Below are 15,334 nucleotides of genomic sequence, written 5' to 3'. Positions count from 1 at the left end.
CAGGCAATAAGATACTATAATTTACATGCTAAAATTATACAAGTGTTGAGAGCACGATTCCCTTCCATGGTTGCGATTCGAGGCCGAAACTTGCGAACCATAGAGCCTTTGGTATTCCTTAGATGTTTAGGAATCGAAAATCCTCAAAAATTAAAAATCATTAAGTTTAACAAATCGAATTAACTCCATCCGCGTCTTAGGAGCCGTTGGATTACGGTCTCCTATCATAGGAACCTTTAGAGCCCCTTAGGAACACTTACGTCTCGTTGTGTCCTAGGTTTTAGGGAGTCCTAGAGTTAGGAGTCCAGTCTCATCACGGTCGTTTGCTATGGATAGCAACCGTGCTAATAGATCTAGTTACACTAGTCACCCTTTTTTCCCATAGGACAAGCCTAGTTACCTAGGATGTAGGTTCACCTGCATTAGTCAAAGGGATGTCTTACACTTAGATAGGACCATATAGCATCTTAGATGGAGTCCTAGGATAATAAAATCTACTCAATTTGAACTAAATAATTTCTCTTAAACTGTAAAACAGTCAATCCAGTCTAGATCGGTGTCTTAGATGAGTTAGGCATAAGTAGCTTAGTTCAGGTGCACCGAACTACGATCGACTCTGATTCCAGTGAGGCTGGGATACATAGGCAACTTGGATACTTGAGTGGCATACCGAGCTCGAGTCGGCTCCACACGTAAGTGGTGGGGTTTTGTATATTAATCCTTAAATTTAAAGTAATTAAATCACGTAGGACTTTCCATGAAATTAGAATTTTAGGAGAACTTTTACTTAGATTGAATTCAAACAAATTAAGAAAATCAAGATACACATTTAGGAATTACACTGAAATTAGATCTTAGGATGCATGTCACGTAGTTCGTACATTAATATAGAGTTAAATGAGCTATTTAAAAGAAATTCAAAAGAGTTAACTTTTGGAATTGAAGACCGATTATCGGGCATGAATGGAGCATGTGGTGGTAACTCCCCATACCTTCCATTCTCGTAACCAGGTAACGAGTCTAGATTTCTGGTTAATTACGGGTCTTAGATCCCACATCTAGGTGGCGACTCTGTCACTCTATTTTGCGTGGAATTCGGATTGCCTTAGTGATCCCAAGTTCACGGAAAAGATGAATTAAATCACACTTTGCTAGGCTCGGCGGCTTACTCCTGCCCTTATGGGTACTGGGTTGCACGTTTGTTTGCACCCTATGGCTTGGTTGCTGCCTGCTTGGTTGGGTAATTAAAATCAATAATAACAAACACACGCCATTCGCGTGGGTATGAGAGACCAAGAGAGAGCGTAGCGCATCGCGCGCTCGCGACCCTCTAGCGGGATCGGTTCCCACACCACCACGAATTCAAACAGGACGATTCGCCGACAAGGGTAGATACCAGGCGCCGGATTAGGCAAATATCATCAGGGTTTGACTGAGTTTCCGGTGTTCAAAGCATTCAATGGTTTGTTCGGGCTGGGATACAAACCTACGAAGAAAGAAATCATAGAGATGAAGCAGTTATTGCTGAAATGAGCAGAAAATCGTCGCCGTGGGTTGGAATTACCAATGGCACGTATTGATTTGACAATGAACGGCCAATTTCGAAAAGAGGGCATGGCCTTTCCTTTCTGTGGCTTTACTGAGATTTGGTTGGATGAGAACATAGGGCAGATGCTTCTGGGGTTTGAGATTTTCTTTGATCTTGAGCTAGGAGATGAACCAGTGGGAATACAAATTGTAGAGACAGAGTCTGAGACCGATTGGGCAGAACACATAGTGCCGAGCCTTCTGAGTTCACTATTTCACGAGGAGTCACAGACTGTGGCCATGATTGGCAGGAGCTAGCTAGTACTAGACCCAAGTTGCCTTATCACCCCGGCTGAGGAACCTCTGACTAACTGGACTTCTCAAGTCCTACCCCAGGTTATTTTCCAGTACAATCACACCCCTTCAAAAGAGTCAGTAGTCTATAAGTATGTGTCGGTCTTTGAGTTTGATTCAGAGTCTATTTCTTCTAATGAGTCTTTTGATGCAGGTACCACAGAGGACTATTCTCCATAGGTTGGCGACTCTGCTGTGGATATTCTCCTGAGGTCGGTGGCAGTTCTTCTTTTTCTGGCGATATTGAGCTGGAGACTGTTCATAATAAAGCATCTGACGCTGTTTTCTCACATAGTTCTGAGTCAGTTGACACTGGTGTCAACATATCCATCGAGCCTGTAAAAACGAGTCCAAAGTTCATTGTAAACCCCGATGAGTGTAATTCATCTTCTGATGTATTTGATTCAAATTTCAATGAAATAAATGATTCTTCTTTTGTGTACATTCATGTCTCTGTTTCTATTTCATCTATTGAATCTGCTTTAAAATCTAATAATCTTAAGGATAACAATCAAGACTCCCCCTCTGACGAGGATGCTGACGAAACTCCCCCTGAAATCAGACATATGATTCAACAGGAGGAGAGTCGCCGGGCAAAACTGCTTGAAGAGGAAATTGAGACCGTGAATATCGATGATGAAACATCGGCTCGGGAGATTCAGATTGACAAAACTTTATCTCCTGAGGAGCGCGATGAATTGATCACCCTGCTTAAAGAGTTCAAGGAAGTTTTTGCTTGGTCATATGATGACATGCCAGGATTAAGCGAGGAAATTGTTCAGCATTGCTTACCCTTAATCCCTGGTGCTAAACCAAAGAAGTAAAAACTCTGAAAACTCAAAACTGAATGGGAGTTGAAAGTTTATGAAGAAGTAAAGAAGCTGTTAGAAGTAAAATTTATCCAAGTAGTGGAATATCCTGAATGACTTACAAATATTGCACCGATCCCCAAAAGGACGGATGCATTTAGGCTAAAATGAATCATGATTTGCTCTACTTTTAAGCTTTAGATAGCCATATAAATCAAAATTTAAGGCTAAACCTCTGATTAACTTAACCAAATGAGATCTAAGGGCTAGATGAATTATATTGAAATCAAATCATCTGATCAAAATAATCCAGATGGAAGCACAAGCGCAAAACAAGAATCAACAGATAATCTAACTCTAAATTTGAAGTGAGTAAAAAGTGATACCCGTGTTGAACGGAAATTTCCAACTATTCGAATCAGATCCTTTGCCGTTGATGCCATTTGAATATTGCTCTCAACTGTAGGGTCACTACCTCCGCTCCCATATCAAAGAGCTCGACTCTTTTATTACCAAGGCTACTTGTGTAAGTTTTTCTCAAGGCCACATATGAATTTAACTCTTTGATCATGGATTGCTTTTTCTCATTGAGTTGCCTATTAATCTCAGCAGGATTACCACTCTCCCCATCTTTGATTTCACGATCAAATTCTTTGATCAGCCGCTTACACTCCCTCATCTTCCCAGTAAGTTCCTCCAACTGCTTTGTTTGTTTATTAGGGTCTTTAATCTTATCCAGCTTCTGGAAGCCATTTGCTAGAGCTCAGAAATGATCACGGATTTCGCCTTCGATCTGCTCCAGCTCTGCACTCATCTCCACTTCGGAAGCCATTTCTTCAAATCCCTCAACCAATTGAAGAATAAGAAATCTCTATTTAATGAACTCAAATCATCATAAAAAGGACAAAAAAAATTCTACCAGAAACCATCTAGGTCAAGAGATTTGCTGCAAGTTTCTCAATACATTGAAGAAGAGGAGAAAGGACGAGACAGATGTATAAAAACCCTAACCCTAACCCTAATTACCAGACCCAAGAAAATGAGAAAGCAAGAAAAAGCCTGAGAAAGGGGATTAGGGTTATAAGAAACAGAGGAATGTAATGAATGGAAAAAAGGAAAGGAAAGAGCGGGGTGTGAGAGTGGTTTAATGGAGGAGGGTTCGAAGGTACGGATGGAGGTGGAAGAAGGTAGGAGGTTGTGGTGGGTTATGGCCGGCGGGAGGGTTGACCGGAGTTGCAGAGGAGATGGAGGTAATCAGAGATGGGGATAGGGGTCGATGGCGAAGGGGGTTTATAGGGAAAATGGGAATGGAGGCAAGGGCAGAGGCCGTGGCCGGATTCCGGTTGGAGGTTGGTTGGAGTTTATGGGTGGAAGAGGGGTTGGGCAAAGTGGGTTTTGGGAAATGGAAAAAAGCAAATGAAGAAGAAGAAGAATAAGATGGTGGAAGGAGGTGGTACGGCTGAGAAGGGAAGGAGATGAAGGGAGAGGTTTGGCCGGCGCTCCGATGGGGTTGCCGGAGAAGAAGGCCGGCCAAAATCCCTCTCTCTCTCTCCCTCTCTCTCTCTCTCTCTGTTCGATGCTCTTTTTTTTCTATAAAATGGAAACGATATATTCAAACCCCCCCTTATTACTTGGGCAGCCACCTTCAATGTATTGTGAGTACTGATTAATTCTACGGGGGGGGGGGGGGGGGTGCATGGGTAAAACAAACCCACGCAAAATAAAAATGAATTTAACCCCCCCTCCTTCCATAGACCACCAACCTTAGTGAATTTCCAACAATTTTAATACTAAAAGGGGGGGACCAAGTAATAGCAGGGGGGAAAAATCTTTGCAAAATATCTTCTCTCTTTTGATCCTAACCCTCCAAACTACCTTTTCGTTCAAGGGTTAGGATCAAAGGAAGCCTAACCACCTACCTAAAATGCCTCATAACTAATCCTAGTCTTAAGCATCTCACTAACCTAGCTTAGGGCTTAATGGTAACTTGGAGGGGAAGAAAAGCATCTTCGCAAATTACGAAATTGCCCTGGTTCAGGATAATATACCCCCTAATTAAGTTACACACTAATCCGCATACCCCTATATCTCCCTGGACAACCCATCACAGAAAATTTGAACCGGTTTTCTAGGTTCCTACGCACCCCTGTTTCTGGCTGAATCGCCACCCTTATAAACTTGCACCACGACACTTACCTCGGCTCGTTTACTAGGCAAACGTGCTTGGATTCTAACGAAATTTTACGAGAATTTTAACGGGACCCTAACCTAGCTTCGGAACAAATTTGCGACACTAAAACACTAGTTTGACAGGGTTTCTATCCTAACGACTCTATTAGGGTTCGGTCAAAATGGGGTGTCTACAGCTACCCAGAGGCTTAGACATTATCTGTTGTCAAACAAGGTTCTATTGCTACCACAGATGGATCTGTTGAAGTACTTGTTTGAGAAACCTGCCCTTACAGGAAGGACTGCAAGGTGGTTGTTATTGTCTGAATTTGATATCACCTATGTCACTCTGAAATCGGTAAAGGGACGGGTTATTGCTGAGCAGTTGGCTGATGCTCCTGTAGAAGAAAATGCATTCTTGAAGGCAGATTTTCCCGACGAAGAGATAATGGATATTGAAGAAGAAACTCTGAGTACTAGGTGGCTTATGTACTTTGATGGAGCTGTCAATAATCGAGGACAGGGAGTAGAAGCTGTGCTTGTATCCCCTCGAAAGGAGTATATTCCTATCTCTATCAAGTTGCAGTTTGAGTGCATCAACAACATGGCAGAGTATGAAGCTTTTATTGCCGGACTCGAAGCAGCCTTGGCTTTGCAGATTCAAGACATCGATGTGTTTGGGGACTCCATTCTGATCGTTTGCCAGATTAATGGACAATGGAAAACTCGAGAAGATAAATTGATCCCTTATAATGCGTATTTGGAATCTCTGGTCCAGAAATTCAGGAGCGTCACATTTACTCACTTGTCAAGGACCATAAATTATTTTGCTGATGCTTTGGCTACTCTGGCTTCGATGTTAGATATTTCTGCTACAATGGAAGTCCAACCGCTAGTCATCAGACTGCAATGGGCTCCTACGCACGTGAATGCTATAAAGATTTTAGCTAGGTGTCCAGTTGGGAAGCCTTGGTACACAGATATTAGAAACCTCATTTCAGGCGAGGGACATCCTCCAAAAGCTTCGAGAAAAGAAAGGAAGACTCTTCAGAAGTTAGCTGCTAATTTCATCATTTGCGGTGAAGAGCTGCACAGAAGGTCATTTGATAGCATAGAAGTCCTTTGTGTTGATGAAGATAAAGCTACAGAACTTATTGAGCAGACTCATGAAGGTGTTTGTGGACCTCATATGAATGGGAAGATGCTATCTAGAAAGATCCTTAGACTTGGATTCTATTGGCTTACAATAGAAACAGACTGCTTCGCATTTGTGAAGAAATACCATAAGTGTCAAGTCTATGCGGATCTTATTCATGTTCCCCCTTCAGAGTTGCACTCTTTGATTTCGCCATGGCCGTTTTCAGTCTGGGGAATAGGCATCATTAGGAAGATTTATTCGAGATCCTCGAGCGGACATGAGTACATCTTGGTAGCTATTGATTACTTCAGGAAGTGGATAGAGGCTGCCTCTTATGCTTCCATCACCTCGAGCACAGTAGCGAAGTTCATCCGTACCAATATAATTTGCAGATACGGAGTACCTCACGAGTTGATTTCAGATAATGGGTCGCATTTCAAAAAAGAGGTTTTACACCTGTGTGAAGAGTTTAAAATCAAGCACCATAAGTCATCTCCTCACAGACCTCAAATAAATGGCGCTGTAGAGGCAGCAAATAAGAATATCGAGGTCATTATCAGTAAGATGACTGAGACTTGCAAGGACTGGTCGAATAAACTCCCTTATGCCTTATGGGGTTAGAGGACATCGGTCAAGTCTTCAACATGCATAACTCTGTATTCTTTGGTGTACGGAATGGAAGTAGTTTTAGCAGTTGAATTGAGAATCCCGTCTTTGAGGGTGATGATGGAGGCTAACCTGCCAAAGTAAGAATGGGTGAAGGCCAGACATGATGAGTTGCAGATGATAGATGAGAAGAGGTTGAAAGCCTTATACCATATTCAGGGATATCAGAGGCGGATCGAGAAAGCTTTAAACAAGAAAGTTTGTGTCCGTGATTTAAAGCCTGGAGATCTCGTATTAAAGTCCTACAGGGCACCGGTGTTTGACCCAAGAGGAAAGTTCAGGCCAAACTGGTCTGGTCCTTACATCATCGACGAAGTCTCTGGAAAAGCTGTAAGACTCCTCGATGAAAATGGTGAAAAATTAAATGAACCTACAAACCTAGATCAATTAAAGAAATATTATGCTTAAGTACACCAGGAGGCCATCATTAGACAATTTGAGCTTCAAGCCAATATCCCAAATGTTTTAAACCATTTGCAAACACTTTGGGCCTAAAAAAATGAATGATGAAAACCCTTTCTGCTAAAAGCACTTTTGAGCCAAAAGCAAAATCAAAGTTTCCTTGTCAAACTTAAACCAGGGGCATCTTTTATGACTTTCGTCATAAAAGATTTTAAATCCGAACTACGCGTGACCTGATTTCCAATTTCTTTGGGGATACGTAGGCAATCTGGAGGCTTCAGCTTCGGTCCAAATACATGCAAACATACCAAAGTCTAACCTGTTTGAACCTAAGCCTACCCGAAAGTCCTGCTGGTGTATTTTGGCCCCCGGTTTGTAGAGAAGCAGAAAGAAAGAAAAATGATGGAGTCTTAGACCCGCTAAACTGAAAACCCGCAAGGGCGGTCTAGGCAAAAGTTAGGGTCATTCACCCGCTAAGCTGAAAATTCGAAAGGGCGGTTTAGGCAAAAATCAGGGTGCTGAGCCTGCTGGATAGAAAATCTGCAAGGGCAGACTGTCCAAGCAAAAATTAAGGTATGCGGTCCGCCGAATCGAAAACCTGAAAAAGCGATTTGCTCATGGCAGTGACTTCATGAAGAGAGGACAGAGCTTCAAAGACCAGCTAGACTTTCAGTTTCTTTGGCACCTTCTTGAATTCATAGTAAGCACCATCAAGATTTCTTTTGGTACTCTTTGAGTTAAGGAGGTCGAAACTAAACTATCCAAAGGGATACTAACCATGACGGAAATACCGAAAAGAGGAATGAAATACCTTTAGACATGGTATTCAAAAGACTCTATGAGTGGTGGATTTTTAACCATTTTAAAACATTTATCAGACTAAGAAGGAGATTTCAGTCTGTCTTGGTATTTGAGTCAGGTGTCCGTCAATGTCCTCGTTTGTTGTTCGTCAAAGTCTTTGTAAGCCCAAGGGTCTACTCTCCTATCTTGTTTTGATGATTCTAAACATAATTGATTATGTTATTGAATACTAATCAATTTGCCTTAAAGTGTTGTGTTTAAGAAAGGATTGATTACTGAAATTCCAAGGGTGGTCCCAAGATGGCAACTATGAGGAGTGAAAATTATTAGGTTGCTTAGCAAGTTTTAACCTTTTGAAAAACTCAAACCTAATTTGGAAATTAAGAGATCAACAATGAAATTTAAGCACACAAGATAAATCTAGAGGTGCAATGCAAAATAAAGAGCTAGAGTTCAAGAGAGAGTGCACCAGAGATTTAAAGTGGTTCGGTCCTCAAAACGCGAGGCCTACTCCACTCCACCAACAAAGACCCGTTGATGGCTTCACTAAGTGATCTTCTTAACCTCGGCGAAGATCAATGCCGATTACACAATTCCAACCGCCTTTAACCTTGGTGGCGATCTTCACCACGGAGAGTGGGCTACGCTTCTCCGAACACTCGCCCATTATAAGTTCTTGAAAAGAAAGAAAGAACAAAAAACAATCCCTCACAAGGGTTTACACAATGTAGAAGATGTACAAATTGAGCTTATGATCCAAATCCTAATCTTTAGATGGTGAGAGGCATAAACAAGTTTGATTCACTCTATGGATGTTCAAGTAGGTTTTTAGAGTGTTAGGATTGATGGTCTTGAAGTTTAGAATGCCCATATATATAGGAAAACCAAAATATGACCGTTCAATGGCATTGTGGTAATTCCAGGAAAATTCCCAACGGCTCAAAATATGACTGTTATAGTGTTCTCAGAGTTCCGAGAATATTTCTCGGAGTTCCAAGAAAAAAACTCGGAGTTCCGGGAATACAAACAGAACTTGGACAAAGTCTACTGGACCATTTCTCGGAGCTCCGAGGATTTCTCGAAGTTCCGAGCTCGGAGCTCCGAGAATTCTCTCGGAGTTCCGAGAAGCCTATGTTTAGCAGATTTTTCACTTCTGTTTTTGGGCTTCCAATTTCTCACCAACTTGGGATTGCTATGAGGGTTCCAAGGTGTTGGAACACCACAAGGACAATCTCTTATACATTTAGGGAGTGTGAGATAAACTTAATTATGCCTCTTAAAATCTAAAACTAAGATTGGATTTTATACAATCTAAATTGACTTCGATCTTCAATGCGATTCTTCAAGTCTTCATTTGTCTTGGATCTCCGATGTCTTTGGCCTTCATAAGCGGTCCAATGCGAGTTTCTTTGGCCTTAATCCAAGCAATGATGTCTTTAAGCAATTATGATCTACAACTTAGACAATCAAACACATTAGTGATCATAAATCACTTGTGTATTGGAATCATCAAAATAAGATGGGAATTGCTAAGGTGGGAACCATTGGGCTTACAATCTTCCCATTTTTTATGATGACAAGCACAAGAGATTTTCCAATAAAAGCATACATATTTTCCTTACACTAGAATTCTCTCCCCCTTTGGCATCAATCAAAAAGATTGGGGTAAAAGAGAAACAAAGGGATGAAATATTCAATTTAAAGCTCCCCCTTTTTCAAGGAAAAAGACAAACCTAGAACTCCCCCTATTGGAAAAACAATTTCAATACAAGAGGGGATAACTATAAAAAGATATTCAATTTTAAGCATAAACCCCTAATATAAGCACATATGAAGATGATCATATGGGGGCTTTGGGAACCCAAGATTTCTTGGTTCCACCATAATCCCTAATCTTAGATGCACATTGGAATTGGTAATGACCATTTATTCCACAAAAATGGCATCTAACATGAGGGTTAGACAAGCTAGTCCTATCATAAAATGCATGGTTAGGTCTTTGACTAGCTTTCTTTAAGAGTATGTCAATAATTTTATCACCATTTAGAAAACCATGAAGACATAATCTTAACCGTTCATTTTCATTATGAAGATGGGTTAATTACTTTAAAGAACTATTAAATTCATCTTCATAAGAGTTGGAAGAGCTTGCCATATTTTGAAATTGTGCTAATTGGCAATTTTTCTCATCCAAAATACCCTTAAGGGTTTCAATCTCAAGTTTAAAACTTTCAAGTTGTGCTTGAGATTTGGAAGAAGATTCATTCCTCAAAAGATTAAGTTCATTTTCTAATTTTGAAATAGTTTTCTTTTGAACTTTATTTTTAGAAATTTGAGAATGCAAGGTTGAGCACAATTCATCATAGGATATTTTTTCACTATCACTACTTGATGAATTATAAGAGGGGTTTGAATTTACCTCATCTTCATGGGTGAGTGCCATGAAGCAAAGATCATTCTTTTTGTTATCTTTCCCTTCGCTTGAACTATTTCCCGAGGTGCTAGTAGCATCCCATCCTGCGGCAAGAGCCTTATGCTTCTTCCAATCCTTCTTTTCCTTGTATTTTGAGGAAGATGACTTGAGAAGTGGACAATCCGGTCTTTTGTGTCCAATCTTCTTGCAATTGTAGCATCGTAAAGCTCCCTCAACTTCACTTTCTTCTTTCTTCTTCTTTTTATCCTTTTTATGTTTCTTTCTCCATAAGCTTTTAAATTTTCTTAAAGCTTCTTCTTCATCGCTATCCGCCTCGCTAGAGGATGATAAGTTCGCTTGGGAGGCTTTTAGAGCTAGAGATCGACTCTCTTTTTCTTTCTCTTTCGGCTTCTTCTCCTCTTGTCGGCTAGTGAGGAGCATCTCATGGGTGATGAGAGATCCTACAAGCTCCTCCATGGTTAGCGCCTTGAGATCATTTGATTCTTGTATCGCGGTGACCTTTGGATCCCAATGTGAACGAAGTGACCTAAGCAACTTACTCACAAGCTCATCAGTAGGATAAGATTTACCAAGATTAGCTAGTTCATTAGAAATTTTAGAAAAACGAGTATACATTTCGGAAATGCTTTCGTTTTGACCCATTTTAAACATTTCATATTTGCTCTTTAACAAGTTTATTTTCGAATCCTTAACTTGAGATGTTCCCTCATGGGTAACGGCAAGTGTATCCCAAATAACCTTGGCGGAATCAAAAAGAGCAACTCGATTAAACTCCTCGGTAGATAGGGCGCAAAACAAAGAATTTATAGCTTTGTAATTTAAATTTGCATGCCTTTTCTCTACGACATTCCATTCTTCAAATGGTTTGGAAGGCAACATATATCCATTTTCAACAATGTGCCAAAGTTCCACATCTATCGAAAGAAGATAGATGCGCATTCTTGTCTTCCAATGTCCATAGTTGGACCCATCAAAGAAGGGAGGTCTAGTTGTGGAATGGCCCTCCGGAAGTCCGGTTCCATTTGAATTTGCCATTTCACAAAATAGAAAGTTGCCAAAGATCTTATGATCTTTCCCTTGTTTGAAATTTTAAAGGAAAAATTTACCAAAGATTTTAAGAAAAGAAAATCCTTTAAGAGCCTTATGCTCTGATACCAAGTGAAATTCCAAGGGTGGTCCCAAGATGGCAACTATGAGGAGTGAAAATTATTAGGTTGCTTAGCAAGTTTTAACCTTTTGAAAAACTCAAACCTAATTTGGAAATTAAGAGATCAACAATGAAATTTAAGCACACAAGATAAATCTAGAGGTGCAATGCAAAATAAAGAGCTAGAGTTCAAGAGAGAGTGCACCCGAGATTTAAAGTGGTTCGGTCCTCAAAATGCGAGGCCTACTCCACTCCACCAACAAAGACCCGTAGATGGCTTCACTAAGTGATCTTCTTAACCTCGGCGAAGATCAATGCCGATTACACAATTCCAACCGCCTTTAACCTTGGTGGCGATCTTCACCACGGAGAGTGGGCTACGCTTCTCCGAACACTCGCCCAATACAAGTTCTTGAAAAGAAAGAAAGAACAAAAAATAATCCCTCACAAGGGTTTACAAAATGTAGAAGATGTACAAATTGAGCCTATGATCCAAATCCTAATCTTTAGATGGTGAGAGGCATAAACAAGTTTGATTCACTCTATGGATGTTCAAGTAGGTTTTTAGAGTGTTAGGATTGATGGTCTTGAAGTTTAGAATGCCCATATATATAGGAAAACCAAAATATGACCGTTCAATGGCATTGTGGTAATTCCAGCAAAATTCCCAACGGCTTAAAATATGACCGTTATAGTGTTCTCGGAGTTCCGAGAAAAAATCTCGGAGTTCCGGGAATACAAACAAAACTTGGAAAAAGTCTACTGGACCATTTCTCGGAGCTCCGAGGATTTCTCGGAGTTCCGAGGTCGGAGCTCCGAGAATTCTCTCGGAGTTCCGAGAAGCCTATGTTTAGCAGATTTTTCACTTCTATTTTTGGGCTTCCAATTTCTCACAAACTTGGGATTGCTATGAGGGTTCCAAGGTGTTGGAACACCACAAGGACAATCTCTTATACATTTAGGGAGTGTGAGATAAACTTAATTATGCCTCTTAAACTCTAAAACTAAGATTGGATTTTATACAATCTAAATTGACTTCGATCTTCAATGCGATTCTTCAAGTCTTCATTTGTCTTGGATCTCCGATGTCTTTGGCCTTCATAAGCGGTCCAATGCGAGCTTCTTTGGCCTTAATCCAAGCAATGATATCTTTAAGCAATTATGATCTACAACTTAGACAATCAAACACATTAGCGATCATAAATCACTTATGTATTGGAATCATCAAAATAAGATGGGAATTGCCAAGGTGGGAACCATTGGCCTAACAATTACTGAAGAAACCAACACACTATATGGTCATGCTTGAAGAAGTACCCAACAAGAGTCAAAGGAGCTAAGCGGAGCTCACATCATCTCTCAAGCAAGCATACAAAAGATGGAAGATCAATTGAAGACCAAGACTAAAGAGAAGTTGAAGGTTACATAGGTATCATTGTACATCATTTCTTTTTAGATTTCCAAGTCAAGGCAAAGTGTTTTAAAAGAGTTTTTCAAAAACACTTAAGAACTTAAAATGGATAAGTGAATGGTTATGTGGTGGACCAACATGTTGGGACCTTCATAAACATTCCAAAATTATCATTGGAGTTGAGTTCCAAAATCCCAAAATCAGATAAGCAATAAAATCTCAAAATTTTGCTTGTTTTAGGCTTCTCAGAACTCCGAGATTTTTCTCGGAGCTCCGAGCTCGGAACTCCGAGAAATGGTCCAGTAGCTTCTGGCCATTTTCTCGGAACTCTGAGAAATGGTCCAGTAGAATATTTTCTTCTTCTGGCCGTTCTCTCGGAACTCCGAGAATTTATCTCGAAACTCCGAGAATTTCTTGGAGCTCCAAGAATGGTTCTCGAAACTCCGAGAACCTCGCAGCAGCTTAGAAAAGAGCCGTTAGGATTTGAATAAATTTGTGATTTTTGATATCAACACCCCCAAACAGTCATATTTTGATGAGAGGCTATATATACAACATCAAAAGGATTATTTCCTCTCTCTTGAACATTTGAAAAATCATCCTTAAGCTTTCAAACACTTGTAAATCCTTTTAGCTTGAGAAATTATTTTCTTCTCCCCAAACTTGCCTTGCAACATGCAAATCTTTTGAGTTTGGATTTAGGCCTTCACTTGCAACCTACATTAGAGAGCTATCAAGGGACTACATTGTGCATCAAGCTTTCAAGAAGAAGCCAAGCAAATCTTCATCTTCCATTATTGTAAAGGTGGCTAGGGTATCATATCTTAATATCGTAGAGAGCAATCACTTAGAACTCGGCGAAGAAGGAGAGTCGGTGTAAAGGTGTAAGGGCATCCTTATTTAATATCCCTTGGAAGCGTAATTGCCTCGGAGCCGGGCATCGTGGAGGTCTCACAATAGTGGAAAACCTTAAGGATGATCTTAAGAAGAGTGGAGTAGGGCTTTGCCCGAACCACTATATATCGGTGTGTTCTTTCTTGTTCTTGCACTTTCATTCTTGTTTTTGGTTTGGCATTTCATTTTGTCTTTAATCTTATTTGCACTAACCAAAATTCTAATCAAAAGAAGAAAAATTAAATTAGGTTTAATACTTAAATTTTAAAAAGGTATAAATTAGTGTTAAAACCAATTCACCCCCCCTCTTGTTTATTTCAATTGGTATCAGAGCCTCGTCTCTAATTTTTTAAAACCCTAACCGGTCTAGAGTAAAGATTCTAAAAATGGCAAACCATCCTCAACACCATGAAGGTTACTCAAACACTAGGCCACCCTATTTTGATGGAACAAACTATGGATTTTGGAAAACCAAAATAAAAATCTTTTTAACTCAAGATTACCAAATGTGGAGAGCCATTAATAATGAATATACATTACCCACTAGAAATCAAAATGATTGGACCGAAGCCGAACAACAAGCCTCAAACTACAATGCCAAAGCCATGAATTCTCTAATTTGTGCTTTGTCTCCCAGAGAATTCAATAGAGTGTCAAATTTGAATTCGGCTAAGAAAATTTGGGACACCTTAGAAGTCACCCATGAGGGAACCAACCAAGTCAAAGAATCTAAAATGAATCATCTATTTCGGCAATATGAACTCTTTCAAATGACACCCGATGAAACAATTGCCGACATGTACACTAGATTCACTAACCTTATAAATGGACTAAGGGGACTTGGAAAACAATTTTCAAATAGAGATTTAGTGACCAAAATCCTTAGATCCCTACCTTTGTCATGGGAATCCAAAACCTCCGCAATCACCGAAGCCAAGGAATTGAATATATTGAACCTAGATGAGCTAATAGGGTCCTTGATAACCCAAGAGATGATTTTCAAAACAAAAGCACCCGAAATTGAAACAAAAATTGAAAAAGAAAAAGGTGTTGCTTTTGCTTGTAATGTAGGTGATAATGAAGATGCGAAGGAAGACATGGAAGATGAAGTTGCCCTCCTAACAAGAAGGATCAAGTTCTTGCAAAGGAATATGGGAGGCATGAAAAATAGAAGATCCCATCCTCCATTCAAGAAGAAAGAGGAGCTTGGTGACGGATCTTCTCAACCCCGATGCTACGGTTGCAAAAAGCTTGGACACATTCGCCCAGATTGTCCACTCAACAATGAGCCTACCTCAAACAATCGCTTCAAGAGAAGAGAAAGCAAGAAAGGAATGACCGCCACATGGGATGAGAAAATTGAAAGTGAAGGCGAACAAAATGATGGAGAAGATTGCTTGATAGCAAAAAACGTTTGCTTCATGGCCTCAACAAACGACAATAAAGAGGTAAATACTTTAAATGATGTCATTGTCTTAAAAGAAGTTCTAGATTCCTTGCAAAATGCACATGATGAACTTGAAATTGAATTTGATAAAAATGCATCACTTGAAAATTCTCTTGCTAACATGTCAAAAGAATT

Source organism: Tasmannia lanceolata, unplaced genomic scaffold, assembly GCF_043159265.1.
Source record: "Tasmannia lanceolata isolate RefF3 unplaced genomic scaffold, GAP_Taslan_0.1 ptg000012l, whole genome shotgun sequence".
Taxonomy (NCBI): domain Eukaryota; kingdom Viridiplantae; phylum Streptophyta; class Magnoliopsida; order Canellales; family Winteraceae; genus Tasmannia; species Tasmannia lanceolata.
This window is presented reverse-complemented; position numbering follows the sequence as displayed.